General features: G+C 43.2%; 1 protein-coding gene across 8 annotated transcripts in view; it reads right to left on the bottom strand.

Moving 5' to 3' along the window:
- The window catches only part of MGAT5 (alpha-1,6-mannosylglycoprotein 6-beta-N-acetylglucosaminyltransferase), a 323,438-nt gene that overhangs the window by 277,971 nt on the left and 26,330 nt on the right, over positions 1 to 19,137 (bottom strand). The gene's annotated exons all lie outside the window — the stretch shown is intronic.

Raw genomic sequence — 19,137 nt, 5'->3', positions numbered from 1 at the left:
TATTAGCAAAATTCATGGTCACCAAGAAACCAAAAGGCCATTCATTTCTATACTCAGCAAAGCTTTAATGTTCAACTAATCTTAAAAATCATTTCCTGCGGAGCCAAGGATATAACATTAATGAAAGTTTATAGTCATTTCTGGCTGTGCCTACAGATAAAGAAAATGTTGAAGGAAGTCCTTTGTCCTTCCTAATTTTCAAAACAGCACCACTCCACAGCTTGCATCAAGATTTCACCCAAAAGTATCTTTTCGAGGGATTAACAGCCTCCCTTCTTGGGCTTATGTTTTGATTTTTCCTCCCTTTCTTAATTATACCACAACTCTGAAAGCATTTGTAAATAGAGATCATGGGAATGCAATCCAATCTAGAGAGAAGAATAAGGCAGCAATCACAGGGGACAGACAGTAAAAGAGTAGCTAGGAAAAACTGAAATCTTATTTTCAACCAACATTTACCCCTTTCATTTTATATTTTGGATAAAAGGTATTACAAATGGCCCACAGACAAAATAATCTACTTGATTAACTGCACTATAGGGTGGCATTCTGTTACAAATCTGCATCTGAATTTCTTGCCTATACCTCTCACCCCCATTCAAAGCATCTCAAAGGCGGGCCGTGATAGAGCAAGCATATTCAAGGACCACCTACCTCTACAGTGTCTACTTGGGATCTGAAGACACAATCCAGGCTGATTCTAGACCCGTGGGTCTCACACCTCCCTACCCCCGCATGCCCTTCAGCACTGGAATCTGTTGGGTTGATCTCTTTTCAGTTGTACACTCAAGCTTTTCATCTTCTTACTCCCTATGGACAGCGTCTCTACCAAGAGAGTCTCAGAATCTCGACGCAAAAACCATGGACATAAGTCAAAGCAGGCTCTTGCTCTCTCCTTTTCCACAGCCTTATTATAAACAAAGGTGGCTCATTGAGAACACCAAAGAAAACAGCTGAGAGGAGTTTATGGTTCTGCCTAAAATATCTTCATGTCTAGAGAAAAGATTTCAAATGGTAAGGCCATCTGTGGTACACACTAGAAACAAATAATGACCGTGTGTATAAGCTTTACGCCATTCAATCTTCCTTCTCGAACATCAGATGGTCACATAGAAAAAGACCCCGTAATGACAATGCTGGCTTCATACATCTTGCATTTTATGTTGGGCAGAGCTGATCAATTCACCATTCAGTGAAATTTTGCAGTTACAAAGATCTAGAGTGGTCCTTGACGTCGGAACTTAAGCGATCTTACCCTTAAATACATCTGGTTTCATCACACTTCAACAAACTTTCTACTAGCATCTTCCCATTTCAGCGAGGCCTCTCATCACGCCTCCACCGAAAGCTTCTCAAAATATAATCAAATCTAAACCTGTCCCACATCGCTCTGATAGCCTGGACTCAAACACAGAGGTCCAACCCTCACAAACCATATGAGGGCAACCAAGTGCCTCTCCAAGCCTCTGTCCTCCTGTGTGGGAATCAGAGGTGATCACAGTGCCGTAGTCAGAAATAATGGCAGGGAACCATGAACTGGCACAATAGAACCAGAGGACGGCTGCTGATCAGTCAGAGAGGCAGCGAGCCCTCTACAAACATTTACAGTTATTACTGTGGTTATTATTGTTATACAAGCATAATAATAGGATAATAAAAGGGCAGTTCTAGAACCAATCAGAAGCCTGGAACCACAGGCGCAGGTGGTGCCCAATGTGCTACATTTTAATTTTGCTGACTGCTCTTTTGTCAGGCGGGTTGACAGTGACAACGCTTTAGTGCCTTGGGACCTAGAATACCTACCCTCAGGTAAAATGACTGTTCTCCCACAGATGCTCCCCAGCTAAACAGTGTTTGATTAACAAATGAGGGGGGGAAAATATTCAAAGCTTGTGACTTCTGAATTCATCATTAACTTGGACTATAAAAATAACTTGGACTATGGAAATAATATTTATAGCTACCAAAGTTTATCCAAGATTTTACCAAGACATGACGACAGCAGGCCAGCAGAACAGTTAGTTATCTAGGTTTACCACTGCTTTTAATGTTCATTTATAATGTCACCAAGAGCAAATCCTCTTCACAAAACTTGCGTGCCACCCCAAGCAAAACTTCGTATTTTCATCAAAATTTTAATAGGTGCTTAGGGAATTAAACCTAAAATTCTGCTTCTGGAACCATTTCCAAGTTACACCTGGTTCTGTCCCTTCAGCCTAATGGTTCCCATTGTGCGTCCCTGAACTAGTAACACAAATATCATCGAGGAAGTTGGAATACAAAATCTCAGAACCTCACATACCTACTGAATCAGGAATTCAGTTGGTCGTGGCAATCTGAACAGGCCCTCCAGGAAACTGGGAAACACACTCAAGTTTGAGACCCACGGCCAATAAGCCATTAACATGTGGGCTGGGACATCATTTCAGACAGCTCTTTTCCTTAAACTATCTGGCATTTTTCTGTTCCTTAAAAATCTGCTATAGTATGATGTCAAATATTCCTTTCTATTTTTAAATCCTGATAATGAAGCTGAGGATGATTCATCCAGCACCTTATGTGATCACTTAAATAGTAAGGCTCATTCTCTCCCACCCCTAATGGAAGGTGACTGCTGCCTGTTATTTCTGATGTAATTACAGGCATGATTCAGTAACAAAAGCGTGTCCTTTATCAACCTCGGCAAAAGCCATAATAGTTATAATTATAATGCTCCATTCTTTTCCATAATGTGTTAATAACGTATCCTTTGAAACTTATCATACCAAATGTCATAACGAGGAAACACAGAACCCAGGTCAAATTCAGTTTACTGTAAACAGAGATCAAAACTGCACGTGTTTGGGCAAACCTTTTTCAATTGACAGGAAACAAGTATACATTTACCATCTGGCTTTATCTCATTTGTCTCAGTGAAATATGTAAACAAGAAAGCTGATTTAATGCTTACTATGGGTCCTAAGATGACCTCACAATACCGAATGGTCTTATCACCAGACACCACGCATCATCTAATTATCAAAGCAAGAAGCATTAAGGTGTACTTCCTAAATAATAAATAACCCTTTTCTATACCTTTCATTTGTTGAAGTGTGTATTAATTCAGAGAAGTTAATTTCATACCTGCTGTGAAATATCCTGATCAATTGTGAATACCAACATATTAATTTCCCTTTCCTTTTTGATTAATTTCATATTTACGCTGGGTAAGAAAGGCGAGATTAATGATGTGCGGAAGACAATGCTCAGTTCTTGTAAAATACTATATCAACCTCAAGTGTGCGAGTAAACAGAACCCAGATAAGGAAATAATAATGGAATCATCTCTAGGAGGTGTCCAAGGTGCCATGCAAATAAATGCCCAAAAACCTGGAGGCTGTTTAAGCTGTAAATTCCACTTAATACTCTTCTGGGATGGGAGGAGAATTAAAAGCTGGAATTCTGAAGACCGCAATACGCACCGATAAACTTGTGCCCTTACCACTGACTAAAGAGTTGAATTTATTTATCATTCTACAAGTCTCAATTTTCCAAGGGTCCCTCTGTGTGTTACTTAGCCTCTTCACACCCTTCTTGCCTTCTCTCGACTCTGCGACACTCAGGACACCTAGCTCAATATGTGTGAAGAGACAGGTCTCCCTCATCAGAAGATATAAGAAAAGGAGGATGAATTCAGTTTCATCATGCAGTTTTAGATAATCAGGGACCTTAGTGTATATATGGTAATCCTATTTTGATAATAAGGCCTCCATTAATTGAGAACCTGCTATGTGCCAAGATATCAGGAGCTCTGTATAAGTTATCTAACACAATAATAGCTCTTTGAGGTAGTACTATCATACATATTTTGTAGATAAAGAAACAGGCTCAGGGCCGGCCTGGTGGCTCAGGTGGTTGGAGAGCCATGCTCCTAACACCGGTTCGATTCCTACATGGGCCAGTGAGCTGCACCCTTTACAGCTAAGACTGTAAACAATGGCTCTCCCTGGAGCTGAGCTGCCATGGGCTGCCATGAGTGGCCGGCAGCCAGCGAGAGCTGCCGTGAGCTGCTGTCAGCGGCCGACCAACAACTGGCGACTGACTGCCTCAGCCAGGGGGAGCGCAAGGCTCATAATACCAGCATGGGCCAGGGAGCTGTGTCCTACACGACTAGACTGAGAAACACCGGCTTGAACCAGAGTTGGGGGGCGGGGGTGGTAGGTGGAAGAAGGGGGGAAAATAAAAAACAGGCTCAGAAAGCTAAATATCTTGCCTGGGTGACCGCCATCTTCACACAGCTTTGCCAGGCTCCTACACCACACTGCTTCCCTAGGAGCGTGAGTAAACAAACCATTTGCGGCTGCCTAGACATTATTCCAGAAGACCCGAAAGCCACACGCGTGCCATTTTCATCTAAAAGCTTCCTTGCCTACTTCAGCTACAAGTGACCCAAGTCTTCCTTGAATTCTAACATTTAAATACAACTTCCCAATTCTATGCTGTTAGGTTTTCTAATATCCACTGGAGTACCCTGTGTCTTAAACCTCCCCTCGAAACAAACCCACCCAAAGAAGACCGACATCCAAGGCCTAAATGCAGCCATCAGTCATCTCTGCCCATCGTGTATAGCAGTGCGCTCCAATACGAGAGCCACTACCACATGTGGCTATCTCAATTAAAATTAAAATAAAAAAGTCAGTTCCCCAGAGACACGAGCAACATTTCAAGTGCTCAACAGATACACATGGCCAGTGGCTCTCATGTTGGACAGCACAGATATAAAACATCTCCGTCATGGCAGAAAGTTCTGCTGGACAGTGCTGGTGTAGAGATATTTCAGAGCAGTGTCTTTCCATCGAATATCCTACCAACAACTGTGCAGACGACAGAGCCTCTTCACCATAGGACTAGTTAAGTGTTTCATCAGACTAACTGTGGCATGCTTATGTGTCTTTAGATACCACCTTTCAAGGAATAATATTCCTTGGGAAGTTAGGTCACTTGGTAAACTTATAAATAAGGCAAGCAGACCAGCCGCATAGTACAGAGAAGCAGTAAGAAACAATCATCACTAGCCCATCCATTCCGGAATAACCACTCTTTGCAAATGTAGTCAGGAGTCCCTATGAGCAACGACAAAGACACACACGGCCACCCACACAGGGCCATCTCTGAGGCAAATCCTCACCAAAACTCTCTCCAGGTGAGGAGTTAATCTTTGCTATTCCTCCTTGGCAAGACACGGTCCCCAATTTGGTCTCTTGTTTGTAATTATTAAAGAAATCAATGCAAAGAAACCACCTTTCAAATCACTATTTCCTACCAAGCATTTTCACTTAATTGCTTCCCCAAAAGTTGGATGATTAGTAATGAGACAAGCTCTTGGTGACAATGACAGTCTGATTACAAGCCAGAAAAGAGAACCTCAGTCCTCACGGTGGCACCTGACCTAGAAGGAGTCATTTTAAAATATTTCCAGGAATTAAAAACTTGAGATACTCTGGGTATAGCTCCTATTTGAGGGGTGAGGGGGCCCCTAAAATACAGTGTTGGTTACTGATGAATAAGAACAGCTCAGGTGGGACACACAGAGTGACAAATAGGCAAAGTCACTGACCTGACCTTCAACGACTACAACCTGCAAGTGCCCTAAACATGCATTTCTTCTCTCTCCTTCAGGTCCTCATTGCTTTCCCCTTCCTCCCTCCCTGCTGTCTGTGCACCAGGCCCCTGAGATTGAACTCTATGCCCAAGACAAGGCACCATCACAGCAGCCAACACTGGTCTATAAAGTGTTGAATGCCACCTCCACTGCCAACTCCTTTAGGCATTTTTAGAAAGCCCATGATGGTCTCAAATTGGTATAGAGGTCAGACCTAGGCCTCTAGGACCACAATGATAAACAAACGGAAACTTTGTAAAGCTAGGACAAGAAATCAAGGTAGAGAGTTTTCTAATACATATGCAAATCAATTCATCCTTGGGATGGGGGAGTGATGGTGAACTAACATGTTCCTCCCTTAGAGTCTAAGAAAGTCATCTAATCCTGGATAAATGTTCCTTTCTCCTCTACCCTCTCGCCGAGCTCCCTCCCACTCAGTCACATCAGAAAGGCTGATTTCTGCCTCTTCCCAACATCACTCACCTTGTTTAAAGACCCTAGACAGCCAACGGAAGTACTAACCCTAACGAGATTTCCAGCATTAACAAGGATGCCCAGTAGCTCACAGTAGTTTTGTAACCTGGCAGACCTTTCTCCAGCCTCACCCCCTGTCCCTCCCTCCCAATCCATTCCTGAACACCTGCCAGATGAACCTTGGGAAACACGCCCCCAGAGCCAGACCTTTCCGAGTCAATAAGGTGAGTTAGGTACCATCATCTCTAAGATCAAAGCCTGGCCTATGAAGCCCTCCTGAGTCAGGAAAAACTGTTTGCTCACGCCAGCTAGTCTACCTTTTCTCCCTGTCATCTTCAGATTTTTCCTGCCCCCAATGCAAGCATACACCTTGTGTTACTGTGCTTCACAGGTGTTTTTTGTTTTTAGGAATTGAAGGTAAGACCATCCACCAGCAAAAAGTTTACTACTCTATTGCAACAGGCGATTTTGGTGATCTACAACTGAACCCACCTGTACGTCCAACCTATCTTTCCATAACACAAACAACATTCGACTCTGCGAAACTTTCCTAGACCTGAAGTGCCTGCTCCTTCCTGTGGATGGTAATTCCCATAACCAGACTGGCCACTCCTCAAGAGCGGGACATGTCTTACACTTCCTGGTGTCTCTGAATAGCATTTGAGACCCAGAATCTTACACAAAATTGACACTCTGCAAGTACCTGATAACCCACTAAAAATAGTTTCTATCCGTGCTTGCAAATTCATTGTTCCAACCGTGGATTTCTCAGACCACAAGACCCCTTCAATTTTTCATCTGCACACTGTGAGCCCACAAAGGATCTATGCTGAGGGAAGGAGCTGGGCTCTGGACGCAGGCTGCCTTGTGAATTCCACCTTCACCATTTACGTATCAGGCAAGGCACTTAAAACCGCTAAGCCTCAGTTTCCTTTTCAGTGAAACCAAAGTAATAACATTATCAACCCAGCCATGGTTGCTGAGCCTTAGACAATGATAAAGTACTTAGCATAGTACCTAGCACACAGCAGCAAGCATTCAATAAATGTTACCTCGATCCTTTGTTCTCCTATTGTTAGTAAATCTCCTTTAGGGCACGTGTAGCATAGTAGAAATAACATGATTATTGGACTAAAACTGACCTGTGTTCAAATCCCAACTCTGTCCAGATTCTAGCTGTGGGACCTTAGGGAAATTACTCAACCACTCGGCTTCAGTATTTTTATCTGTAAAATGGGAGTAATGATCCACCTCAAAGAGTTAATCTGACAATTAAATGAGAGAAAAGTGCCCAGTACATATAATTTAGTCAAAACAAAACTGACAAGGAAAAATACGTGTGTACTACCATCACTATCATCTCCTTCCCGTCACATTCTTTAGTCCGTAAAACAGGCCCCACCACCTGCCAGAGTCTTCAGCCAGAGTCCTCAACAGTGAATGCAAGAAAATTATTACACTGAGAGAAGTAAAGAGACCTATTTCTTCAAGGCAAATACATGTATCCTCATTTTTATCACGTTGCCAAACTCCAAATAGTCATATCTACTCATCTTTTACACATAACACTAGTGAGGCCAATCCTGAAAAGAAAATACACTAGTACTACTGATTACCTTTTCAAAATGAGTCTAGGATTGAAACCATTCTAACAAAAAAAGAGCCCAAAATGCTGAGAGAAAAATTCAGATTTGAAATAGTCAAGTGGATAAAACGTTACAACCCCACAAAAGGCTGTCCCAGCCAGGATCACACCCTTACTGGAAAAATAAACTCTACTCTTTCAGATTAGTTTGCAAGTTTTTAATAAACTCAGAGCAAAGAGAGGCCTGGTGCTTCCATGCTTCCCTTCCTAAGCGCTGTGTGGTTCCTGGCTTCTACTTCCTCTGGGCTGGAGCGAGAGTCCAGGGTCCTAGGAGGCCCAAGGGGTGAATCCTTGGCTCAGATCCCTCAACTGCTGGAGGGGACACGAAGGGCAAGAAGCCAGCAGTCAGAAGTTATATAAGTTGCCAGGTAACCTGGTTCCCACCAGAAACATGTACCTTCTTGGTGATGGTCTTACTCCACGAGCTGAAAAATGGCTTCACTTCCTTCCCACTTTCCCAGGCCCAGCCCAGGGCAGGGCCCAGCAGCTCCCTCCGCTCACTGGGTTTGCTCAGGCACATAGGCTCTTACCCTAGTCCTGCTCAGTCAACCGATGCAAGGATAGTCACTCCCTGTGACGCAGTCCGAGGAAGGCTTGTCGGAACCCAGGGTGAGTGAGCTGTGCTTCACAAAGGCCTACATTTCTCTAGTAAAGCTGCAACGTCCCGACCACCCCCAAATGCCCCACGCAGCTTTCTGCCTCCAAGCTTCCTCACCTCCTTATACCACCACCTCCAGCTGTCCTCATTTTTCCTCACCCAATGTGTCCCAGGGCTCGCAGATGTTCCTTAATAAAACTTTTAGGTCAGCTGCATCCTCCTGGCTGATGATAGCCTGAAGTTCACCAGAAGTATCAGATACCACTAACGATCAGAGCAGATTGCTCACTGACAAGCCAGATGCTCCAGTACCAGTAGCTTTTACAACAGTCCCTTTGAGGCGCTATTAATACTATCATTTGCAGATGAAGGAATGGAGACGTGGAGTTTAAGTAACCCACACCAAGTCACGCAGCTGACAGCCAAGCTAGGATGTGAACCCCAACCATCTAACCACAGCACCCTCACCTGTAATCTTTGTACTGGCCATGTACCTTCCAACCACTCTCGACCTTTCACTGTCCTTTCCCTAGAGTGCTGGAGGAAAGAATGACTTCTTAGGCCCAACAAACCATCATCTGGAGCTGGTTGGGGCAGGGAGGAAGTTGCGAGCGCCTGTAAGGGCAGTCACCACATTTCAGTCTCTTCCTGAAAGTCAAGGGGACATTAACCCCTCGCCAGGGCCCTACGTCCCTGCATGGTACTCGGGACACTAGTGGGGAACAAAGTCTTGATGCATAGGTTCAGATAGAGTAACAGCTTTATTTGGGAGCCAGTGTCTCTCCAGAGGCCAATGCCCTGGTAAGCACAGAAGGTTATAAAGAATAGAATAGATTTTAATAATGAACCAAGTTCCAGAGTCAATCGGGATGGAGAAGGTCCCTGATCCGGGAGAGACAACTGGGCCCAGGATGGGTCTGAGGCGAGCTGGTCTTGCAAGGAAGAACTTCGGAGAGTCCCAATATCGTGGCTTGCACCTCACAGAGGGCCTTAGCCGAAGCGCCCGGTCGGACCACTCACGGCCTTGCTCTGGAGTTCTGCTTTTATCCTCTTTTCCTTGGACTTGTTTACTTCTTGGGTGACAACCGGACGTTGCTTGTCAGGACTTGTTTACCTCTTAGATGATAACCAGAAGTTGTTTTGGTGAATGTGTTTATCATTCAATTTTGTTATGCTCAGTTTCACACAAAAACATGTTTTTTACTTCACTCTTATCAGTCTCACACATGTGCGGCCATAGTTCTATCCCTACTAGTAAACAACTAGTTTTGCAAACCTCAATCCAACATATATGTTTTATATGCTCTATACAGAGGACCAGCTGTGTCCACCCCGAGCCACACCCACAGCCGCATCTCCCCACATCAGTATCCTTCAGAGCAGCGGAAGTAAAAATTGAAACTCACCACGTAGGCCAGGCTGCACTGCCACACTAATCAGGCAAGTGCGTTTGAGTTGTTTGGTGTGCCTCCATCCTCATTTCCTGGCAGAAATCAGCGGCCCAGAGCGCAAGGAGCTGCATATTCACCCACCAGGTGACTCATGACACTTCAGAACCACTGGACCCCTGCCCTTTTTCAGGGCCCCAATAGTCAAGGTACAGCTGGGAAAGGGATGTCAGACTCCCCACAGGAACTTTTAAAAAGATATGTCACACCCCCAACAACAACAAAACAAGTAAACAAAAAAGCCAAGAATCTTCTAGGGCATCACGAGTAAAAAGAGGAGCTGGTAGTCGTGATTAACTCCCTTTGTGGGCCAGTATAAGGCCCCAGCCCCCCTTTTTTCCTGAGCAAGCTTATCATGGTTCAAATGACTTAATGTTCCCACCTCCAGAGATTCATTTAGCAGGCTCATTTCAAGTGAACAAAAAGGAGTGAGGAGAGAGGGAGAAAGAAAGAAAAAAACAGAAAGAAGGGAGGGAGGGGAAGAAGAGAGAAGTCCTGAGGAAGCCTTTTACATGACACTGTGACAGGAATAACAGGAAACACACACACACACACACACACACACACACACACACACACTACGAATAGGATTTAGACCAGCCCTCTCCAAAAGTAAAACAGTGCAAACCACATGTGTAATTGTATATGTTCCAGTAGCCACATGGAAAAGGTAAAAACAGACAAGCGAAGTTAAGTTTAATAACGCAGTTTAACCCAATATATTCAAAATATTATTGTAAAACATGCAGTTGGCATTTAAACATTATTAATGAAATCATATTCTTTTCTTCACACTAAGGCTCCAAATTTCAGTGTATTTTACATTTACATCATATCTCAATTCTGATTAGCTGCTATTTCAATTGCTCAACAGCCACACGTGGCTAGTGGCTACCATGCTAGACAGTCCAGATTTAGACAGAGATGGGAAGGGAAAGAGGAAGAGAAGGGGTGAGACTAAGGTCTTGAACAAAGAACGAAGGGAGTAGGACATCCAGGATCACCCATGACCCACGATCTGTGCTCATAAGGGTGGGGTGTAATGAACCTTGAGACTCAACAGAGAGTATGTCAGCCCTATTTGATAAGTAACAGCTGGTGTCACCATTTTTGTGCCAAAAAGTACCAGGCCCACAACTGAAGAATGAGGGTCCATGACCATATGCATACTCAGTAACATGGGGCCCAGTTGTACACCACACATATCTTCCAGACACCAAGCAACCGTCTGCACCCTCGGCACCCACTCACATAGAGATCAGGCCTCCAAGGAAAACAGGTGGAGAGCAAAGCTCCACCCAAGGAAATAAAACAGTTCCCTCCCATTTAGAGGCTGTGTAGGGACATGGGACATAGGCAAGTGATAAAAAGAGCAAGAAGACAGCTTACCACTTGTGGTGGGCAGAATAATGCCCCATACCCAAAACTATCCTTCTCCCAACTCCCAGAACCTGTGACTACTCGTGTGTTACATGGCAAAAGGGACTTTGCTGATGTTATTATGTTAAGGATCTTGAGTTGGAACATTATCGTGGATTATCCCAATGGTTATCCTAATATAATTATAAGGGTCCTTATAAAACAGAGGCAGGAGGGTCGGCGTTAGAGAAGCACCTGTAATTAATCATGGAAGCAGACATCAGAGTGATTTGATCATTTGCTTGGGGGGTGGCCATGAGCCAAGGAGCACATGGCTGCCTCTAGAAGCTGGAAAATGCAAGGAAACAGAATCTTCCCGTAGGACCTCTAGAAAGAAAGCCATCCTGCTGACACCTTCACTTTAGCCCAGGGAGTCCTACTCTGGACTTCTGACCTCCAGAACTATAAGATAACAAATTTGGGTGAAGCCACCAAGTTTGTAGTAATTTGGTACAGCAGCAATAGGACACTAATCGACCATTTGTAGAGTGGTCAGTTGCACACACACATTGGTCATGATGTCCCTTTAAGGAATCAGTAGTACTAACTGTCCTTGTCGTGCTAGTAGTGATGGTAATGGCCACCACTTACTGCCAGCTTCCTAAACCTCAAGCATCCTGCTCACTTCTTCACAAACTTTTGAAAAATACACTTTTCGTGTTAGTATAACTTTAGATTTACTGAAAAGTTGCAAAGATAGTACAGGGTCCCTATAATCGTTCCCCCAGCTTCCTCAAGGCTCACATCTTACACAAGCATGACACCTTTGTCAAAAGCCAACCAATGAACACCAGTACAATACCATTAACTACACTACAGACTTTATTTGGATTCCACCCGTTTTCACAGGTATCCTATCTTCCCACAAACCTGTTAGGTAAGTGCCACTCTAAGCCCAGTACGATGAAGGCTTAGTAAGCTTCAATCACGTGCTCAAGACAACTTGATTCCTTGGCTTGACTCCTACACCACAAGCTTCCCTAGATATCATCACCTCCATCCTACTGGACAGGAAACCCAACAAGAAGTTAATTACCTACAGGTATGCTCCCAGAAGCAGCATCAAACCTGGATGTGTCTGACTCTAAGGGCCTCACTCCAGTGTCATCACCTCCCTCCCTGACACTGAGCAAGGAGGGGCCGCGTGGGGACATGAAAAGCTCCTGACACCCATGAAAATATCATGGTGGCTGTGCCAGGAAAGGAGGGGATGATGCTTCTGGAAACTGCCTAACTTGTTCTAAGGCCACTAGAAAACCTAAGAGCTTTCTTGTGGCTCTCAGTCAGCAAGGAGAAACCCAAGAGGGCCCACTAAAGAGTCCTTTACAAGGAACATTTCTAGAGGCATGTGCAGCAGGATTTGCCATCAATAGCTATCCTAAATCTAGCTTCAATCAAACCACCGGGATCCGTGGTTTGGGGCCTTTACAACGTGATCACAATCAACTTCTTTAGAACATTCTTCTCCTGGGGGATTCTGAATCTCAGACCTTTCCAGCCCCACAGATTGTACCACCTGAGCAACAAAAGAAGCTGGAAGAAGAGCTTGTTTCCACTGTGAGGTCGTTAGCCAGCCTCACACAGAACTATACACAGCAAGTGGGACAGGAACTAGGACAAACTCACCCGGATGGCCCATAACAAGCCACCTTGCTTCCTTCTCTCCTAGCCTTTATTGCCTTTGTGGCATTCCATGATCCAGCAGGCCTCTGGACACTGTTCCAGTAACCACTACTATCTCTGTATAGGCAGACCTCAGGGATACTGCAGGCTCGGTTCCCCCGCAGTAAAGCGAGTATCACAATACAGCGAGTCGTAATTTTTGCCGGAGGGTCTTGTCATCAATTTGTAAAAAAAAATGCAGCATGTGTGAAATGCATTTAAATGAAGCACAATAACATAAGGTCTGCCTGTGTCTCCGTGGTTCTCAGTGTGGCCCCCAAACCAGCATCACCTGGGAACTTAGAGATGCAAATGCTCAGGCCCCATCCCACGCCGACAGAATCAGAAACTCTGAGGGTGGGCCCAATGAGCTTGAGTTTTATTAACAAGCCCTCCAGGTGTTTCTGATTCACGCTACATTTTGAAAACCACCAGCCTCTATAATTCCCCACTCCATGACTGACCTGTGACCTAGTATGTTCAGAGAGGTCTCTGTCTTCAAATAAACACTGTCACACATGGACTACGGGCCTGGAAAAGACGCTCACCAGCCCAGCTGGGGTGGCACATTCATTCAGCACACTTAGGGAGCAGTAGAGGCCAGACCTGTACTACCGTGTTTCCCCAAAAATAAGACCTATCCGGAAAATAAGCCCAAGCATGATTTTTCAGGATGCTCGTAATATAAAATAAGCCCTACTCTAGTTCCCTGAAAGTAAGACCGGGTCTTTCCTTTTTTTTTTTTTTTTTTAAGATTTTTATTGGGGAAGGGGAACAGAACTTTATTAGGGAACAGTGTGTACTTCCAGGTCTTTTTCCAAGTCAAGTTGTTCTTTCAATCTTAGTTGTGGAGGGTGCAGCTCAGATCCAGGTCCCGTTGCCGTTGTTAGTTGCAGGGCACCATCCCTTGGGGGAGTCCAACCAGTAATCTTGTGGTTGAGAGGACGCATTCCAACCAACTGAGCTCTCTGGGAGCTCGGTGGCAGCTCAGCTCAAGGTGCCATGTTCAATCTTAGTTGCAGGGGGTGCAGCCCACCATCACTTGCGGGAGTCGAGGAATCGGATTGGCAACCTTATGGTTGAGAGCCCACTGGCCCATGTGGGAATCGAACCAGCAGCCGTCGGCGTTAGGAAGCACGGAGCTCCAACCGCCTGAGCCACCGGGCCAGACCAAGACCGGGTCTTAGGTGAATTTTTGCTCCAAAAAACGCATTAGGGCTTATGTTCAGGGCATGTCATCCTGCAAAATCATGCTAGGGCTTATTTTCCGGTTAGGTCTTATTTTCAGGGAAACACGGTAGTACTCTCATAAACACCGGTCAGATTCAAACTGAGCAGTAAAAAGAGGTTGCTTGTTCACACTTTAACAAGCAGCGTTTCCTTTACCGACCTTGATGGCCTCACAGTTCATTAGGGGAAGAATGACAGGATGCTCATCAGGGTGTTTTACTCCTTTTCCAGAAAAGTCCTGCCGGTGACTTGGTAAAATGGTCTTGGAGAAGCTTGGTATTCAAAGGGTATGGTCAGTGTTACCTGACTTTAATTTAAAAAGGGGGGTGGGGGTATGAAGGCTTCACCCCAATCATCCTACAGATCCTAAGAATCAAAGTCACTGACTGAGATTTGTGTTGGCAGCAGGGACATCCCAACCAACCAATGGAGCCACTCGGCTTCCTGTCTCCCATGCCAGGTAGAATCAGGGCACCGCCAGGCCTCCATCTCCCCAGCTGAGCCTTGCTTTTGCCCTCTGATCTGCATGTCTGGACACTGCATGGACAGGCCGGTGTGGACTCTGGCAGGCCTCTGGAAGAGAGGACGGGGGAATGATAGACAGTGAAAGTACCCTTTCCTTACGTAAATCAGTCACAGCCTCACCTCCTACAGTTGTGGAAAGGCCATACGGATTTCAGAGTTTATAAGGGCTTTGTGTTAAAAGGCTATAGATCTTACATTTAAGTCTTTAAGCCATTTTGAATTTATTTTTGTATATGCTGTAAGGAGGTGGTCCCACTTCATTTTTTTCCATGTGTTTGTCCAGGTTTCCCAGCACCATTTATTGAATAAACTGTCTTTACCCCACCGTAAATTCTTGCTTCCATTGTCGTAGATTAAATGACTATATAGGCATGGATTTATTTCTGGGCTCTCTATTCTGTTCCATTGATCTATGTGTCTGTTTTTATGCCAGTACCATGCTGTTTTGATTACAGTAGCCTTATAGTATAATGTGATGTCAGGTATCGTTATACTTCCCATTTTGTTCTTATTTCTCAAGATTGCTGAGGCTATCTGGGGTCTTTTATGTTTCCATATAAATTTTAGGATTATATGTTCTATTTCTCTGAAAAACGTCCTTTGTAGTTTGATAGGAATTGCTTTGAATATGTATATTGCCTTGGGCAGTATGGACATTTTAATTATATTAATTCTTCCTATCCATGAACATTGTATGTGTTTCCATCTATTTGTATCTTCTTTAATTTCTTTCTTCAGTGTCTTATAATTTTCTGAGTACAGATCTTTTACTTCTTTGGTTAAATTTATTCCCAGGTATTGTATAGTCTTTGGAGCAATTGTAAATGGGATTGTTTTCTTAATTTCTCCTTCTGATATTTTATTATTGGTATATATAAATGCAACTGATTTCTGAATATTAATTGTGTATCCTGCTACTTTACTAAATTCATTTATCAGCTCTAATAGTTTCTTGGTGGAGTCTTTAGGGTTCTCTATATATAGTATCATGTCATCTGCATATAATGACAATTTTACTTCCTCCTTACCAATTTGGATGCCTTTTATTTCTTTCTTTTTTTTTTTTCCCCCTGACTGCTGTGGCTAGAACTTCCAGTACTATGTTGAATAGAAGTGGAGACAGTGGGCAAACTTGCCTTGTTCCTGATCTTAAGTGGAATGATTTTAGCTTTTCCCCATTGAGTATGATGTTAGCTGTGGGTTTATCATATATGGCCTTTATTATGTTGAGATATGATCCCTCTATTCCCATTGTCTGAAGGGTTTTTATCATAAATGGATGCTGGATTTTGTCAAATGCTTTTTACGTACCTATTGATATGATCATGATTTTTATTTTTTATTTTGTTAATGTGGTGTATCACATTAATTGATAGGCGGAAGTTGAACCACCCTTGCATACCAGGGATGAATCTCACTTGATCATGGTGTATGCTTTTTAATGTATTGCTGAATTCTGTTCGCTAATATTTTGTTGAGGATTTTTGCATCTATGTTCATTAGAGATATAGGTCTGTAGTCTTCTTTTTTTGTAGTGTCTTTGTATGATTTGGGGATCAGGGTGATAGTGGCCTCATAAAAAGTGTTTGGGAGCCTTCCCTCCTTCTAGATTTTTTGGAAGAGCTTAACCATAAAATTCCTAGAATAAAATATAGGAAGAAACTTCACAGACATTACCCAGAGTAAGATTTTTACTCATATATTCCCTCGGGCAAGGGAAGTAAGAGAAAAAATAAACATGTGGGATTACATCAAATTAAAAGGTTTTTCACAGCAAAGGAAACTATCAGTAAAACAAAAAGGCATCCTACTGAATGGGAAAAGATATTTGCTAATGATATATCCAATAAGGGGCTAATATCCCAAATTTATAAAAAACTCACTCTACTCAACTCCAAAAAAACAAACAACCCAATTAAAAAATGGGCAGAGGACATGAAGAGACATTTTTCTAAAGAGGACATATAGATGGCAAACAGACATATGAAAAAATGCTCAACCTGACTAACCATCAGAGAAATGCAAATAAAAACCACAATGAGATACCACCTCACCCCAGTCAAAATGGCCATCATCAATAAATCAACAAACAAGTACCGGTGAGGATCTGGAGAAAAGGGAACCCTTGTGTACTGTTGGTGAGATTGCAGATTGGTGCAGCCGCTAAGGAAAACAGTATGGAGGTATCTCAAAAATCTGAAAATGGAACAACCTTATGATCCAGCAATTCCACTCCTAGGTATCTATCCGGAGAAATCCAAAACTCTAATTCAAAAAAATTTATGCACTCCTATGTTTATTGCAGCATTATACACAATAGCCAAGACATGGAAACAACCAAAATGCCCATTGGTAGATGGCTGGATTAAGAAACTGTGGTGCATTTATACAATGGAGTATTACACAGCCATAAAGAAGAATGACATCTTACCATTTGCAACAACATGGATGGACCTAGAGAACATTATGTTAAGTGAAATAAGTCAGACAGAGAAAGACAAATACCATATGATCTCACTTATATGTGGAATCTAAAGAAAAGAATAAATGAATGAACTAATCAGAAACAGTTTCGGAGACATAGAGGAAAAACTGAGGGTTGCTAGACGGGAGGGGTGGGTGGGGATAAGGGGGAAGGTGGGGGGATTAGAAAGCACAGTCAGTAACCACAAGGTGGCCACGGGGTTACGAAAGTTAATTTGGGGAATGTAATCAATAATGTTGTAAAGGTTTTGTAGGGTATCTGATGGACACTTGTCTCGTTAGGGAGACCACCTCAGGGATGATGCAGATGCCTGATCACTGCACTGTACACCTGAAGCTGAAGCTGAACAATAATGAATGTCAACTATAAGTTTATATATATGTGTGTGTATATATATATATATATATATATATATATATATATATACACACACACATATGTATATATATATGTGTGTGTGTTTATGTATGTATGTGTGTATATATATATTATGTATATAGTTACAAGAAGCGGAGTACAGCATTAGGAATAGAGACAGTGGAAACGTAATGGCTGTGTGCGATGTCAGAGGGATAATGGATGGGGGGAGAGGGGTTGACACAGTGTGAGGGATATAAATGATAAATGTCTAACTAATACATTGTTTTGTGCACCTGAAACTAATAAAAAAATCAAAAAAAGGGAAAAAAAGGCTATAGAAGTGAGCAAACTGCCCTCTGAAACTCTCTCCTATAACTGTCCATCCCCCCCCCAACTCCTCTGTCCCATATTCTCCTTCCTGACACTCACTGCCTTAATTAGCCACAAAGTCTCTGTATTCTAACTTGAAACTTTAAAACCTGGTGAGTGAAAAATGCTCTCTTTCTCCTATTTACCAAGCTATTAAATTAACTACCTCCTGTTTGTTAGGATTCTCGTGTTTTTGCCCTAGAGGATAATGAACCTTACAAAGAAAGAGCTGCCCTGCCCTTGCCCCACCCTAAGGGGCCAAGAAGCTTCTAAAGATATAGGAAAGATAAAGGGATAAGACTGGAAGGAGAACCCATCTCTCTGGGCCTCAACCCCCATAGCATTAGGCCCTGAGGAACACCCGTCTTCCCAAGGAACCATCAGGAACAGCTACTGCACCACGCAGGGAGCTCTCAGAGAAGGGCAATAAAGTGCTATAAGCAAATGGTCCTTGAGTGGCCTGTAAGATGCCCACTGAGTGGCTTAATCACCCAGCAGGGTCTAGTACGAGATACATAAAACTCCTCTGAGACAGCAAGCCTGTAAATGGAAAGCATTATCATTTGTAACAGGATTAATAACAACACAGGCTTGAAACAAACAGACACCACTGGATTACTTTTCCAACCTCTTCAGGGAGACCACCGAGTTCGATGGAGGGTTTTATTTCTTTGTTTTTAAATAAGACAGCATCTCCCACCATGTGACAGCAGGATCCCTCTCCAGGGAAATTGCTTCTTGTGCATCTGTCCTACCAGTGACAGGCTGCCAGAGGTACAGGGGTCAAAACAAAACAAAATAGTACAGTCTAGAAGAAGGTCCAGGGAATTTTTACAATTCTGATTTAAAAAAAAACACAACCAGAGATCTCTTGATCAAGCGTCAGCACCTTAGGCTTAACGGGGTCAACATCCCATGTTAGTGTTTCCTAACCTGTTTCTGAACCATCTGGGCTGTTGGCTAAAAAGGTAGACTCCATGCCTCGGGCGGGAGAGCATGAAATCTACCTTTTTCACAAGCTCCTTCAGTCTTTTTTATACAACTGAAGTTGGTAAACCGCTGCCCTATTTCATTAGTGCACTGCTGATACACAGCTTAAGACACAAAATGATTCATACTTTTCTTTTAAAACTAAGATAGTCTCCATCATATCTGCATGTAACTTGGAGATAAGACATATTTCACCTTGTTCATCAGCCCCACGTAAGTCTCTGGCCCCCGAAATCTTTCACAGACAGTTCATTATTTTAAAACAACATAAAAGATATTGATTTTACATTT

The sequence above is a fragment of the Rhinolophus sinicus genome, chromosome 17 (genome assembly GCF_057876585.1).
Source record: "Rhinolophus sinicus isolate RSI-liver-muscle chromosome 17, RSI-T2T, whole genome shotgun sequence".
Taxonomy (NCBI): Eukaryota; Metazoa; Chordata; class Mammalia; order Chiroptera; family Rhinolophidae; genus Rhinolophus; species Rhinolophus sinicus.
The sequence above is the reverse complement of the archived record's forward strand: the minus strand, read 5'-3'. Positions and strand labels throughout refer to the sequence as shown.